This window comes from Culex pipiens, chromosome 2 (genome assembly GCF_016801865.2).
Source record: "Culex pipiens pallens isolate TS chromosome 2, TS_CPP_V2, whole genome shotgun sequence".
Taxonomy (NCBI): domain Eukaryota; kingdom Metazoa; phylum Arthropoda; class Insecta; order Diptera; family Culicidae; genus Culex; species Culex pipiens.
In genome coordinates this window covers 66,229,742-66,244,341 of record NC_068938.1, presented here as the reverse complement: position 1 = coordinate 66,244,341, position 14,600 = coordinate 66,229,742, and the positions used below count along the sequence as shown (strand labels likewise).

The following is a 14,600-nucleotide window of genomic DNA, read 5'->3' as shown; positions in this document are numbered from 1 at the left end:
CAATTTTGCCGAACAAATCTATCAGAAAATCCCTTTTCGAGATACAGATATGAACATTTTCATGTTCATGTTGTAATACTAGCCCGCAAAATTAGATGGAGAATGGACAAAGTTTCATTTAAAAAATAATAGTGGAATTGCGAAAATGTAGAGAGTTTGTCCAATGAATACCAGTGACATAATAATGTTCAATTTAAATATTTGTATCATTTCATATTCGACTTCATCATCGTGATTATCTGCTGATTGTGCTCAAATTTAACTTTGTTCTAAATGTTTTCCATTTTAAATTATTAAGATGTCATTTTTCAGTTTGTGACAAAGTTTCCAATCTTGACTTTTCAGTGGATTTGTCACGTCTCTCCCCCCCCCCCCCCCACTTCACATAATTTTCGCACGAAAACTTCCGCAAAGAATTTGCGACAATTAAAGTGCCCAAATGAGGGTTGCTCCACCGCTCAAGTTTGCCCCACTAATGGCACTTGTTGTCGGTTCCCGGATGAATTGCGGGGCGCACACCAGTAATTGGAAAATTTTAAGCACCAGAGTTGCTCATTCAACTGGGTAAATAGTCGAGGACTGAATTTGCGTTCTGTGAGTGTGAATGCGTACTTGAGAATTGGTTTGGATTTGAGCATCTTGAGCGATGAATGCCGTCACGTCTATGAGTTTGGAGAGCAGATTCATCGAGACCGGATGGACTATTGACAAACACATCACACTCTCACGCAAAACACTGCATAAATGATCGGTAAACATTTGGCATCACCTTCAGTTTCAACTGGACGATGCGATACTGTTCGTCGCCGTCGTGCTAGCTTGTCGCACGTGCATGTTGGGCCAAATTGTGCAGCTTACAATGCCTCACCTTTTGACCTTCACAGATCCCCAAAATTCGATTTTAATCCTGAGATATTCAATGAAATGCGAAAAAACTCCGTGCATTTTGTCACTTTACATATGAAAGTAGTTTCAATCTTGTTGTGCTATCTTGTCACTCCCTGAAAATTCATGTAAGTGCTACAACTGGAAAGAGGGATTTCAGGTCAGAACGCGTTTGACGCACGTACAAGTTAGACTAGTGTAAATATTTGAAATTATAACTCGGGACTCCAGCAACAAACGTGTTTGCTTTCTTTTTTGTTTATTCAAGGTCAAACATTTAAACGTGTTTTTCTCGGAACGCCGAAATGGCGGGTGCGACAAGATAGCACGACGACGTCGTGTTGGGAGATGTTTGAATATAAAATTTGTTACTGACGTGTGAACCAAGGTTATTGGTCAAGGTAATAACATGCTCACCGGAAAAGGTGCCCCTAGGTTGAAAATGCTAATTATTTTAGGTAGTGTTACCACCTGTGCTAATAAGGGTTAGTGATACTTCAGGTAGAAAAATACAGTTAACCATTAGAAATTCTATTTCCTTAATCGTCCCATAACACATTTTCGGGTCACGTCTAGCACTAACTATCAAAAAACCTCGTGGACCAGTGCCCACGTGCCAAATGCCAATTCCGGTATGACTTCTAATTTCATCGATTCCGGCCTCATGGCCAAATCCATGCGGACTTCCCCTTTCAAAATTTACATATCTTTGCAAGAAGTGCCTCTCAAACCTCTTCTGCCCTTTTTTTTGGCAGTTTGTGGCCACCCAAAAAATGCTCGGCTCAGCCCAGGCTGGAGGGGGCTGAAAATCGTCACCCATTTAGGAAAGTGATACGATTGCCAAGTTTATGGTCTCACTGCGGAGATAACTTGTTTCGAATGTGTGTTTGTGCTACAGTTTTTCAAGGGGTGGACAAGAAGGGAGGTGGTGTCGTCAAGGGGTGTGAACTCCTCTTATGAGCCCCTGCTTATATCAGGGCTAATCACGGAGTGCGGGGTTTGTCTCGTGGGAATATTTGTCGTTACACGGTGTGTTTTATTTTATGAATATTAATAAAATATTTAAGGGTTGTAATTTTTAGAACATCGGATTTCGGAACACATTTTTTTTCAAAATTTTTTGAACCGTTAGGATTTTGTTTTTTTGCATTTTTCAATCATTCGAGTATACAAAATCATACTGAGCTTTTTTTGATTAATCAGTAAATTAGGTTGTTGTTTTTTTTTATTTTTAGACCAATATTCCTAAATAATCACACTATTTTATAAGGAATAATAAAAACTACGTCTTACAAATTACTAAAATTAAGTGGGTAATTCTCCGCTCTCTCCGACCTCTCTTCGATTTTCGTGAGACTGTGCTCTGAGGGGTATTTTTGATTCCTGATCACGAATCCGAGGTCCATTTTGCGATATCGCGTGGCGGTGGGGCGGTACGACCCCTTTTATTTTTCTGAATTCAGCTAACACACGTTTTTCAGTGATTTGAAGGTCGAAACCGTGAAGAAATAGAAATTTACATGTCATTTTATGGAAAATTTAATGTACTTTTCGAATCTGCAATAACCCAGAAAGGCCATTTTTCATTTAAACCTTTTTTTTATTTTATATATTTATGTATTTTTCACGAGTTATCAGAATTATACAAACAAGTTTTTTGAAAAAGTAATGATTTTGACCAGTTTTGACTAGTTTTTCAAATTTCAACCACTAAAACTCAATTGTGTGCCTTTAAAAAATTTTTTTTTTGGAAAGTTCAACAAATTTTGCATAAGATTGACCTTTTGGATATTGTTGTGGCTATCAAATGGGTAGCAAATGATCGGGATTTTTTCATACATTTCGATAGTATAATATTTTATGTAAAATCCTCAAATTTGATGCTAAAGAAAAAAAAATACAAGGGGTTTCCAGCAAGGCCACAGACTGGTAAAGAATCATTAATTACTTTGATTTTATGTTGGTTATTCGGTAATTCATTAATTATTAGAATCTTTGATGAAATCACAATTTTTAAGTGATAGCCATTTTAAAGTTTATTTCAATAAAAAAGAAATTTTATTTCATAATCTTCAGAAACTGATAGAAAACCCTAAATAAGTGTATTTTTTGGAGAGCTGAAATAAATTCCTGTGAAATTGAATAGTTCGCTGCTGAGCTACAAAAATCAGTCATTGATTTTTTCATATATGAAAAAATGACATATATGTTTTGGAGACAAATTTTCAATGTTTAAAATTAAATATATTGAAAATTTGCTGCCATTTTATTTAAATTTTACCATTTTTCAATCTTTCTATTTAAAAAGTTAATTCAAATTTTTCAAAATATTTTCTCAAATTTTGCAAATAAATGGTACGAATAAGCTAATATTCGACAAGTCAAGCGAAAAAAATCTAAATTTCTCACATGATTTTCAAATAAAAAAAAAAACTTTTTTGGATGAAACTTTGTCTAAACGTTCCTTATGTAAAGTACAGAAAAGGTATAGTTTTTTTTTTATTAAATATGTATTACTATAAGTCGAATCCCCAAAATATCCGGTATTAATTTTTTTGTTTAATCTGATTAAAAAAGTAAAATATTGTCAAACTAAATTTTATTAAATGAACAAGATTTGGAACTGATAATGCTGTATGAAAATGTTCGGCTAGAAAAGTCAGAGGGCATTTGTTTTAAAGATTTTCAAAATTTCAATAACCTGACAAATATAAAATTCATTTTATCAAGTTGATATTAATTGTTTTTTTTTTTCGTTGTACAGTAAGTCAAAAAAGCAAAGCAACTTTAACGACCCCCGGGTCTTTTGTGGGCTCTGTTGCAAGTTTCTGCTCATTTCTAGGCGTTCGTAGGTTATGTGTGTTGAGTCACCCAAAACCTCTTTTACGCAATTGGACCGACGTTTTACTTAATCCCATCCGATAGAAGGCAAGTAATTATTTTCTGTTATGTTATCTTAATGTTTTTTTTTTGGGAAATACGTAAATTTGACCTCATTTTTCAACTCAAGATATCTCGAGAACTATTAGTTTGATTTTCAATTTATAAACTTAAAACCTTATTGATTGTTTTTTAACAATAATAGTTAAATTTACATTATTCATATTTGTAAAACTAAATTCCTTCTCTTAAATGTTCAATGTTTTTTTTCGTTTTATTTAAAAAGATTTTGGATTTTTCAATTTATGGAAATTTGGGTGTTTGAAACAATAAGTTGTGAAAATATGAGATTTTTACTCTAAAATCTTTGGTTCAGTAAAAATCTTAACAAAACTTTGCGTTATGAAAATTTGAGTATTATATTCTGAGTATTTTATATTATATTCATATAAAAACTTTGGTGTAATGAAAATCCATACAAAATTTTGCGTCGTGTAATACTCACATTACAAATTATAATAAGGCCGTTGCAAACATTTTCCAAATTTTATGTCACCCCCTCCTTTATAATTTAAAATCAGGGGGCAGAATAAAATTTCCAAAAAACTTCAAAATTTCTTTGAAAATAGAAGTCTTATCAACTGAAAATAATCTAAACTGAATTTTTCTGCACTGATAATCATATTTAGCATGTTTGGGCTTGTTAAAAATGTTTTGAATTTTTATGAAAATCCAATGTAAAGGACCGCAAAAAAATTATTTTTCGCAAAAAAATAAAATTTTTGTCATTACTTAAATATTTTGGAAACTAATGATGGCAAATCATCTGGACAGGTGTATAACGCATTTAAAAAAACTTTTATTTCATTAAAATGTTGAAAACATGGCTCGTAATTTCAATTTTTATTCTCGACTCGACTTTGGTCAGTGTCGAGGGACATACACTTCAAAAAATATTTGCAGCGGCCTAATTTGAGTTGTAAAAAGAAGATAAGGTGTTAAAATTGAAATTATTTTAACCAAAAGTCTGGCTTGGTGAAAATCTATCAGCAATTGCCCACAAAAACAGCACATTTCGAAAAAAGTTGTCCAGTTAGTCCCAAGATTGGTCTGGGGGCTCCATGGTTAAAATAATTTTCCCTGTATTTTCATTTGTTTGATCATTAAAGTGACCTACGCCGTGTGAGGGGGGTTCAAAAATTGCCATCTTCGTCGATTTTCGCTATTTTTGAAATCCACATTTCCACGCAATTTGAACCCATTTGAGCTCTCTAGGATGTACATATTTTTTTTACATTAGTTTTCAAAAAGAAGAATGGGCGAATTTGGTCCAAGGATGTATACGAACGAGAGAAACTTTATTCGAAAGATCTCGTCGAAACATGAAAAAAAGTCTTCTGGACGAACTCTCTAAACCCCGGGGTTCAAAAGTTACAAGTTGTTGAAGTTTGAGTATTGTGGGTTCAAATGTACAAAAAATCGTATTTTTGCTATTTCTGAAATCACTCATAAAATCCTTATTTTATTATGGATTTCGATCATCTTGACTTCATTCGACGCGTATCAGCAAAAACTGTAAGTTCTGATATGTTTTAGCATCATTGACAAGTCGAAACTTGAAGATTTTGAAAACGGGTCCTACCCAAACTGCTTCAGTGAAGTCAAGATGATCGAAATCCATAATAAAAAAAGGATTTTATGAGTTGAGGGTGACGATTCTCGAGATTTTTAATTTTCCGGGAATCGAGAGTTGAATTTGGTCATTTCCCGGGAATTCCCGGGACCCGGGAGTTTTTTTCTATGCCAACAGTGGCAATAATTTAAGAGACAATGTAATATTATCATTTTTTTTTATTCAACTAAGTTACATTTAATTCATAATTAATCTAAGAAACGTTAACTTCAATATCGTCTTTATCAGAGGAACTATATCTACCTTTTGATTTTTTTTTCTGAATCTGCAAATACAAGATGGTTTTGAGCTTTTTCTGACTCAAAATCACATACGTGGAACTCCGTACAAATTCTCTCTCAAAAAGTGGGTCCGGAAAGATTTGTCTAGTGGTATAATAAGGATTTTGTCCACGACATTGTCATGGCATCCTTTGACCAAAGAAATTTCACTATACCAGATAGACAGAAACGTAAACAATCAAGCTCTGCTTACGGATGCGAAAAATTGTATTATTTAATCGCAGCTGAGAGGTCTTTTCAACTAAAACATTTCAGCAAGTAATATTACAAGTAAGCTCTGCTTACGGATGCGAAAAATTGTATTATTTAATCGCAGCTGAGAGGTCTTTTCAACTAAAACATTTCAGCAAGTAATATTACTGAAATCTTACTCTAGAAGCTTCCTTTAAGTCACATAGGAAAAGTTGCTGACCCCGTCAAGCTGCTTGAAGAAACACGACTGTCTATAGTACATGTCCAATGACAAATCACCAAAAACATTAGCAGCAAATCCACAAATTTTGTTAGATTTATAATTGCGTGAAACCAATATGGAAAACTTATAAGTAGGTTTAATAAACTTAAATGTTTTGAACGGCTTTATATCTAAAGAAATTTATGGATTATTCCATATCCAACCATTTTTTATTTATTTTGTCATTCGTTTTGATTGACTGTCCCAGTTTCATCCAAGGATTACTTTGATTGTGTTTTGACAGGTTTATACCAGAGTTTCACCGGGCAGCAATATACGAGGGGTATAGATTTTGAAATCTTAATGTTTTACACAGTTTTGAAACCCCTCGATCCCATCTGGCAGAAAATCTTGTCTAATTGTTGCAGCACCGCTAGAGGCAGGACCGTACGATTCTCTCTTTTTGAAATTAAGTTCCACATATGTGCTCAAAATTGTAGTTTAAAATGTTAACGAATTTTTATTCGCACTGAGTGATAAAAGTTTCACAAGCTTGTTGCATGATTTTTGTGAAGTAAAAACAAATAGGGGAACAGCATCTAATTCCAGCGTGCCTCTAATGTTGGCAGGTCAGAACTTTGACATTCAATTAGAGCTAATTAAAAGCGTTTTCAACCGAACTCGAGTGATAAATAGCCCAATAAGAAGTGAGCAAGCAAGTTTCTATCAAAAGTTTTGCAAAATTAGTTGTTTAAATAGTGAAAATCAGCCAATTGGATGGAGTTAGAAGCAAAAGCTTAACCTGCCAAACATACGAGAATTTACCCTAGCTAATATATAATTTTCCACTATCGGGATATTTGCAATATGAAAAACAACGAATTAAAAACAACAATTTAAACTTTTTTTTCCTTTTTAAGGTTAACTGTAAATATTAATTGAAGAAATATTTACAGTTATCAGGAAAACCCGAATGTTCACAATTGTTTTTCTAAAATATAATTGAATATTGAGGTTGACATGAAACACAAAATGACTTATTGACATCAAGAAAGGAAATTACCTTGATACAGCGAAATTACCCTAGAGAGGATTGCTATGCTCGAGAGAGGATATGGAAATTGAACTTATTTTGAAAAAGCTTTTCCCTCTTAGAATAAATTAATAAAAATAATTTAAAAAAACATAAGATTTCATTTTTGGGGTGTAACTGCTAAGTATGATAAATTTTGGGGTCCATTTTTTTTTGGTTTCTGTCAATTATAGTTATTGGATTTTTTTACGAGTTAAGATTTAAACTTTTCGAATAAGAAGATAAGAGAAGCATTGTTTTATTCGAACTTGGACATCGAACATTGAACTTCCAATGTTCTATACAATTTAGAATTGTATAATTTTGCTTCGATATTTATAAGTATAAAATTTCCCGGGAGTCTCGACCGAATTTCCCGGGAATCGAGAGGTCCAAAAATGGTCGATTTCCCGGGAATTCCCGCTCGTCACCCTCTATTTATGAGTGATTTCAGAAATAGCAAAAATACGATTTTTTGTACATTTGAACCCAAAATACTCAAGCTTCAACAACTTGTAACTTTTGAACCCCGGGGTTTAGAGAGCTCATCTAGAAGACTTTTTTTCATGTCTCGGTGAGATCTTTCGAATTAAGTTTCTCCCGTTCGTGTACATCCTTGGACCAGCTCCCATACAAATTTGCCCATTCTCCTTTAGCCTGATATTTAAAAAGGTCGTATTAAAACTCAAAATGTCGTTTTGGAGGTCCCGGAAAAAAATATTTCCCGTTTCCCGGGATATTTGTAAATTTCCCGGGAATTCCCGAAATACAAGCAGAAGTTTACATTTTCCTACCTTTTTGGCACCAATGTTTTGAAATTAAACAAAAAATAATAATTGGAGAACCTGATTTGATTTTATTTATTTCCATCTACTGTTCATATTGAACTAATCAGCTTGTCTGTAAATTTCATGTCAAGGTTTAATTCAGATAATATTTATTTCTGAAGCATTCATCACTAGAAATATTGTTTGCTTTTATGTTGGACCACAAAACTTACGCTGTTATAGAATGAATATAAACTATTTTATTTTTGACAACCTTTTTTAATGTTTTTTTTTGTAATATCTTTTGAAAATAAGATATTTACATCTTCTGACCAAGATCAACATTGAGATTTGCTTGACTTTTTTTTACCTTGAACATGTTGAATGGAAATTGAACTGATATAATAAAATTAAAAAAAAAAATGTGTGAGAAGAATTCGTTTCTAAGTATTCGAGAAATTGCAGATTGAAGTTATAAATTTATGAAGCACGTGAGCTACCAAGGGCGTATGAGGGTTATATATGAAAAAATATCGTTGAATTTCAACCACTTTTAAATACTCAAAATTATTATATAGATATTAATTTATTAGACTGAATACCATATAACTAAAATCATATCATAAAACCATGAAAAACCTTTAAAAACAACTTCATATCATATGAAATTTACTCAAAGAATGGAACTTTATTTCAAAAACTCGCTCCAAATATTTGAAAACTTTGAGTTGTGATTTCATGAAATAGTGTTTCAAGTTAAAAAGCGATGGGAATTAGATTTTTAAAGATTATTTATTTATTCACAACTTGAATTTTTTGGTTTTTTTATTTTAACAAGAGACAAATTTAAAAGCAATTTTATGGTTGTGGAGCATAGATTTTCACTATCCAAACACTTTGATTTAAATAAATCCTTCTCAACAAAAATACTAATAATATTTTCTATCATTTGGAACGATTTGAAAGTTTTAATAATTAGAAAGTTTATATATTTTCTCTCACACTCATTTTGACCATTAAAGTTGCTGTTCTATACAATTTCTTTGCAAAAGATTAATCAGAAACAGGATTAGAATAATTTTCGTTAAATTTCAAATTTCCCGGGAATTCCCGGGATTTCCCGGGAAATTTGTTGAAAATTTCCCGTTTCCCGGGAATTTTGTAACCCCGGGAAATTGGACGCTCTACGCACCACGCTCATAAACGTAAAAAATCTACTTTTTTCACTAAACTTGCGATGACTTAAAAAATTTGGCGATGACGATGAACTTTACTTTTAAGAATCAAAATATGCCTTTTTGCCTTCCTCACCTCACTGAGGCAAGGCTATAAAATCACTCGAAAAATGAACTTCTTAAATACGACTCCTAGATATACCTTCACGTATACCTATCGGCTCATAATCAAATTCTGAACAAATGTCTGTGGGGATGTGTGTAGACATGATTTTTTTCCACTCGATTATCTCAGAACTGGCTGAACCGATTTTGGCTGGATTCGCCTTATTCTGTTCATTTTGGGGTCCCATAAGACCCTATTAAATTTTATTCTGATTAGTTAAGTATTCAAAAAGTTATGCCAAGAAAAAGATTTTTGTAGATGCAAAAAGGGTGATTTTTTGCCTAACCTCAAAAGGCCGGGTCTTTTTGTTCACGTGCGAGAGTCGCGCCAGATGCGAAACGCCCGGTTGTCACATTGCTTCAAATGAGAGTCTGCATGTTTTCTGGAAAAGTCTGTATCAGGTATATATTTTTTCATAAACTTATTTTCATTATAACTTTGTAAATGTGAGGAAGGCACCACCCACCTATGTGGATTAAGAAACGTTTTTAATTGACATTGGGTCTGGGGGTGAGATATTATGTTTCATATGCTTTATTTTTATTTGTGAAAAGACACCGTGAGCATTTTTGTAGTTTTTACGTGTTACTTTTCCGCTCAAGAAAAAGCCCGCACAAACATTAGACAGAAGCTCCCCCCAACTCTACAGGAAACGTCACACTGTTTTTTTTTTCCTTTTTTGACTTTCCTTACGGTGTTTCCTTCCGTTCACGACGCTTTTCTGCGTTGGTGCGTTTTCTTGCTGTTCGGATTATGAATATCAATGAGTGATTTGGGGACGAGGCTGCGTATTCATTCCCCGATTACGGATTCTGCAGAAAAGTCAGCGGATGAGGGGCGCCAAGTGGAGACTTCCCCTTAACGAAAAAAAAAGCAAAGAAAGAAATGAGATGCTGGAAGAGGAAGCCGGTAAACTTTTATTTAAATTTTATACAATATTTGCTTTTGTCTGCCGTTTTTTTTGGAGGGAAAATTGTGTCTCGGCAACATTTGTGACGGTTTTTTTTCTTGTAGGCTTTGCTGTGTATTGTTAATGGGACGAACAGAAGGCGTTTCCTCTTAAGCGTTGACAAAGTGTGATGAAAAAAAGGATTATAAGGCCTTTCTTGGAATCGGCACTTGGTTGTTAGTTTTAGGACAGCTTTGAGGGGGTCGATCGATTTATTTGTTCAATTTTTTTTAAACGGACATTTGCGAATGCTGCCGACAGATGCTGTCTTTGTCCCTTTTTTCGGGGGGTGATGAACGGCAGCAGGACGAAAATGGGTGATATTTTGTGTTTTTTTGGCTATTTGTGAGACATTGAATTTGGATTTAATAGGAAATCACAATACATTTGCTGAGTCAACAAAATTGCTTATTTTCATGGGTTTTCAGTATAACAGTATTTAAAAAGCTGCTTTGAATTTGCTTATGTTTATGATAACCGATGATTGCTTCATATAAGTTTTCATTAGTGTAAAGTATACCTTTAATATTCAAGACAAGACAGTATATAAAAATGATTTTTGGCTTTGTTAAAAAATATTTTTAAATTTGCTGGCTAATTAAATATTCTTCGAAGGTTCTACAATCTTTTGCAACAAAAATGATTCCCTTCCAACCTAGCTCTCTCTATTTGCCCACGTGCTCTCCAGAACCACGTGCTTGAAACCCCCAGACTGCACGTAACTTCCACTCGCTGCGTAGCTGCCGTTGGAAATCAAAATGTATTTGTTCGGGGAACGAAATACACACAGTAAAAAATTGTGTAAATTTTGAAGGTGTTATTCTGGAAGGTTGAATATTACTTTTTTTATGATGTAATTTTACCTCAATTTAGACTGAAAAGCGACATTACAACAGAAAAGTGGTAAAATTACACATTTTCAGAGATAAAATTCTACATAAAAGATGTACTCCTTCCAAGATGTAATATTACCATGATTTTTTTTCAGTGCACATAACCACACGCACACTCCCTTTTCCAAAAATGAAAAGTTGTTTCCGTTGCCGGTTTTCCCCTGATGAATCTGGTATTTTGCTGAGGTGAAGGTACAAAGATGGCTTTCCGGTTGTTACCCCGGTTTTGGTTCTTTTTTATCCGGAAGGGAAGATTTGTTTATTCTTTTCCGGCGAATTTGCCCGCGTACTTTCGGAAGTGTGTTTGTGTGTGGTTTTGTATTATTTGTGGTTGAAAGGGACGTTTGCCCTTGTCCCTTTGAGGGTTGGGAATTCTCTGTTGAGGCGCTCGGTTCTTTTCTCTTTTATTTTATTCACGACGAGAATACTTTTTGTACTTAATAAATATCAGTCACTTCGTGGAAAGAGTAAACACATTTCTTCGAATAATATTATAAACTTGAAGCTTTACGCATTATGTTAAGCTCGAGCATGTTTTATATTAATTGAATTTCCTCTTATTGAAACAAACCAGCTCTCAAGACAGTGTCATTCAAAGCGCTTCAAGGAAGAAGCAATGACACCATATTTTCGCTACAATCATTGAGTTGTACTTATTCTTGTTTGCTTTCTGGGTCTAGAACCCGTGAACTGTAGTTCTCTACTCCTCATCCAAATGACAGTCCGTAAATCAAATCAATTAGAAACCTTCTCTTCTGAACCGGCAACGATGACAAATGAAGTGCATGTGGCGGTTTGGTCACAGCTGATTCTGTGCGTGCGTGTTTGTATGTGTGCATTGTACGTGTGGTTGCGGAACACCAAGACAGTGGCAAAGTCCTTCCGGGAAGTAGCTGCCATAAGGAGGGATTTTCCACACCAAATCGAGAGCAAAGTTATGCTCGAAACTTTTATTAACATTCTCTATAAAAGTAACACATCAAATCGAACTGATTAACTCAACTAAAATGGCTTAACATAATTTTAGGTTTTGCTCAAATTTTAAGCAATTTTCAAGAAAATTTAAGCATTATAAACATTAAAAAGATTGCAAGAGAATAAATCAAATGCTTTGATTTTTTTTCCATATAATCGTTTTATTCTAAGCACAGTGCGTATTATGAATAAATCTGGTAGCATTTGATTAGAACCCAAAAAAGAAATAAACATTTTTCTTGAATTTTTTTTTGAAATCGACTGAGAAATTTAAATTTATTTGGAACAAACTTGAACAGTATGTTGTAATCTATTAAGACTACATTGTATAACGCTTATTTTGTATTTTAAAACAAACAGAGCGGTTTGAAGCTTTTCCTACATCAAAAATAAACACGACTTAAAAAAACAATTTTCTTCATGAAAAAATGCTATTTAAAAAAATACCTTAATCAGTGTTGTAAATGTTGCATTTGTTAAAAGTTGTTTTATTGTTTTGATGAATCTTTTATTGACCTTCGATTGAACTGAAATTGAGAATTTTATTTGAAAAATTTCTGTAGCTCCTTTGCAACAACCTCATAAAACTGAAGCACAGAGCTTATGGGATTTTGGCTATATGGGAAACATAGGTTATAATCGAATGAAAAATATCGGGATGAAGGAAGCTATCCATTGTAATTATAGTTACATGAAAATTTTCACAAAAATACGTATTTTTCCAGTATTAAAAAAAATTACTCTAAAAAAATCTCAAAATATTTATTTTTGCTATCAAATGATCCAGTTTCTGTCATATATTTTAAATGTCATACATTTTTTTTTAAAATAATAAAAAAAAAACACAAAACTACGAAACAATACATTCGAAAAAATACTCAAAATTTCAGTTTTTTTGCAATATTGGTATCAAATGGTAGGGATTTTTCCATACATTTCGAATTTAATAACATTTTTTTTTTGAAAATACTCTACATTTTCACAAAATTACGTATTTTCGAAAAAAAAAAACTAAAACATTCAGTTCTTTTGCAATATGCGTATCAAATGATCGGGACTTTTTCATACATTTGGAATGTACTAATAATTTTTTTAAAAATAATCAAATTTTTCAAAAAACTACGTATCTTCAAAAAAAAACTCAAAATCTCAGTTTTTTACAAAATGGGTAATTTTTTTTCAAATGATCGACGTTTTTGAAACATTTCGAAGTTAATAAATTTTGAAACTTTAAAATTTGGAGCCTATTTTTAAAAATACGTAGTTTTGTGAAAAATTTGTTACAGCTTTCGAAATATATAAAAAATCTCGATCGTTTGATATCAATATTGTAAAAACTGTAATTTTGAATCAGCTTTTTTCGAAAATGTGTAGTTTCGTGAAAATTTTGAGTAATTATAAAAATGATACTTTATTCGAAATGTATGAACAAACCATAATCTTTTGATACCCATATTGAAAAATAATCAAAAAAAAAAAAAAAAACTTAACTCTTGAGTATTTTTTCGAAATTACGTAGTTTTGTGTACATTCAAAACATGTTGTTATTACATGTATAAAAAAATGTATAAAAAATCCGATCATTTGATACCCATATTGTAAAAAAATGAAATTTTGAAATATTGAGTATTTTCAAAAAACTTGTGTTATAGCTTTCGAAGTGTATGAAAACATCCCGATCGTTTGATACCCATATTGGAAATAAGTGAAACTTTGAGATTTTTTTTCAATAATACGTAGTTTTGAGCAAATATTTAGCATTTAAAAAAATTACATTCGAAATGTGTGAAAAATCCCGATCATTTGATACCCTTACTGAAATAACAATAAGTTTGAGTATTTTTTCGAAAAACATTGGATTTCAAAATACAGGTAAAATACGTATTTTTGTGAAAATTGTCATGTGATTGTAAGTACAATCAATAGTTTCCCGATTCCAAAACACTATAATTTTTCGATGATAGTATGATTTCTCATACGATTATAGCCAATGTCTCCCATGTAGCCAAAATCCCAATTAATAATTTTGGTGATTTTTTTTAAATTTTATGTTAAAAATAGTTCTTGTCAAATTTCGATAGATAATATTTAAAAACTTCAATCATTTCAATGTGGAACTCCCACTCAAATCGTCCTTCACACACTTTCTCCCCGCTGCGACAGTTCTAGTCGTTCTACTGACCGTCGTTCAAAGTGAGGGTCCGCCCTCAATCTGACCATTTATTTTCATTCACAACAAGTGATTTAGTGCTCTAGCCAGTCAGCAGCTGGCTGCATACATAGCCGCTCTCGGGCCTTACGGTCATTTGTACAATAACCTCCCCCACAGGACTGGATTTGTACCCGGAACGAGTACTATTCTAAGTAGATGTGGGTTGACTGGACAGACAGGGGTAGGTGAACCAAAGCAACAATACTAAACAGGCCCCTTCCTCACTAGACCAACACCCAAATACACACATGAGACTCA

General features: G+C 33.0%; 1 protein-coding gene across 1 annotated transcript in view; it reads left to right on the top strand.

The window, feature by feature from the left end:
• Positions 1–14,600, top strand: part of LOC120418429 (ATP-binding cassette sub-family C member Sur) — a 303,151-nt gene that overhangs the window by 16,853 nt on the left and 271,698 nt on the right. The gene's annotated exons all lie outside the window — the stretch shown is intronic.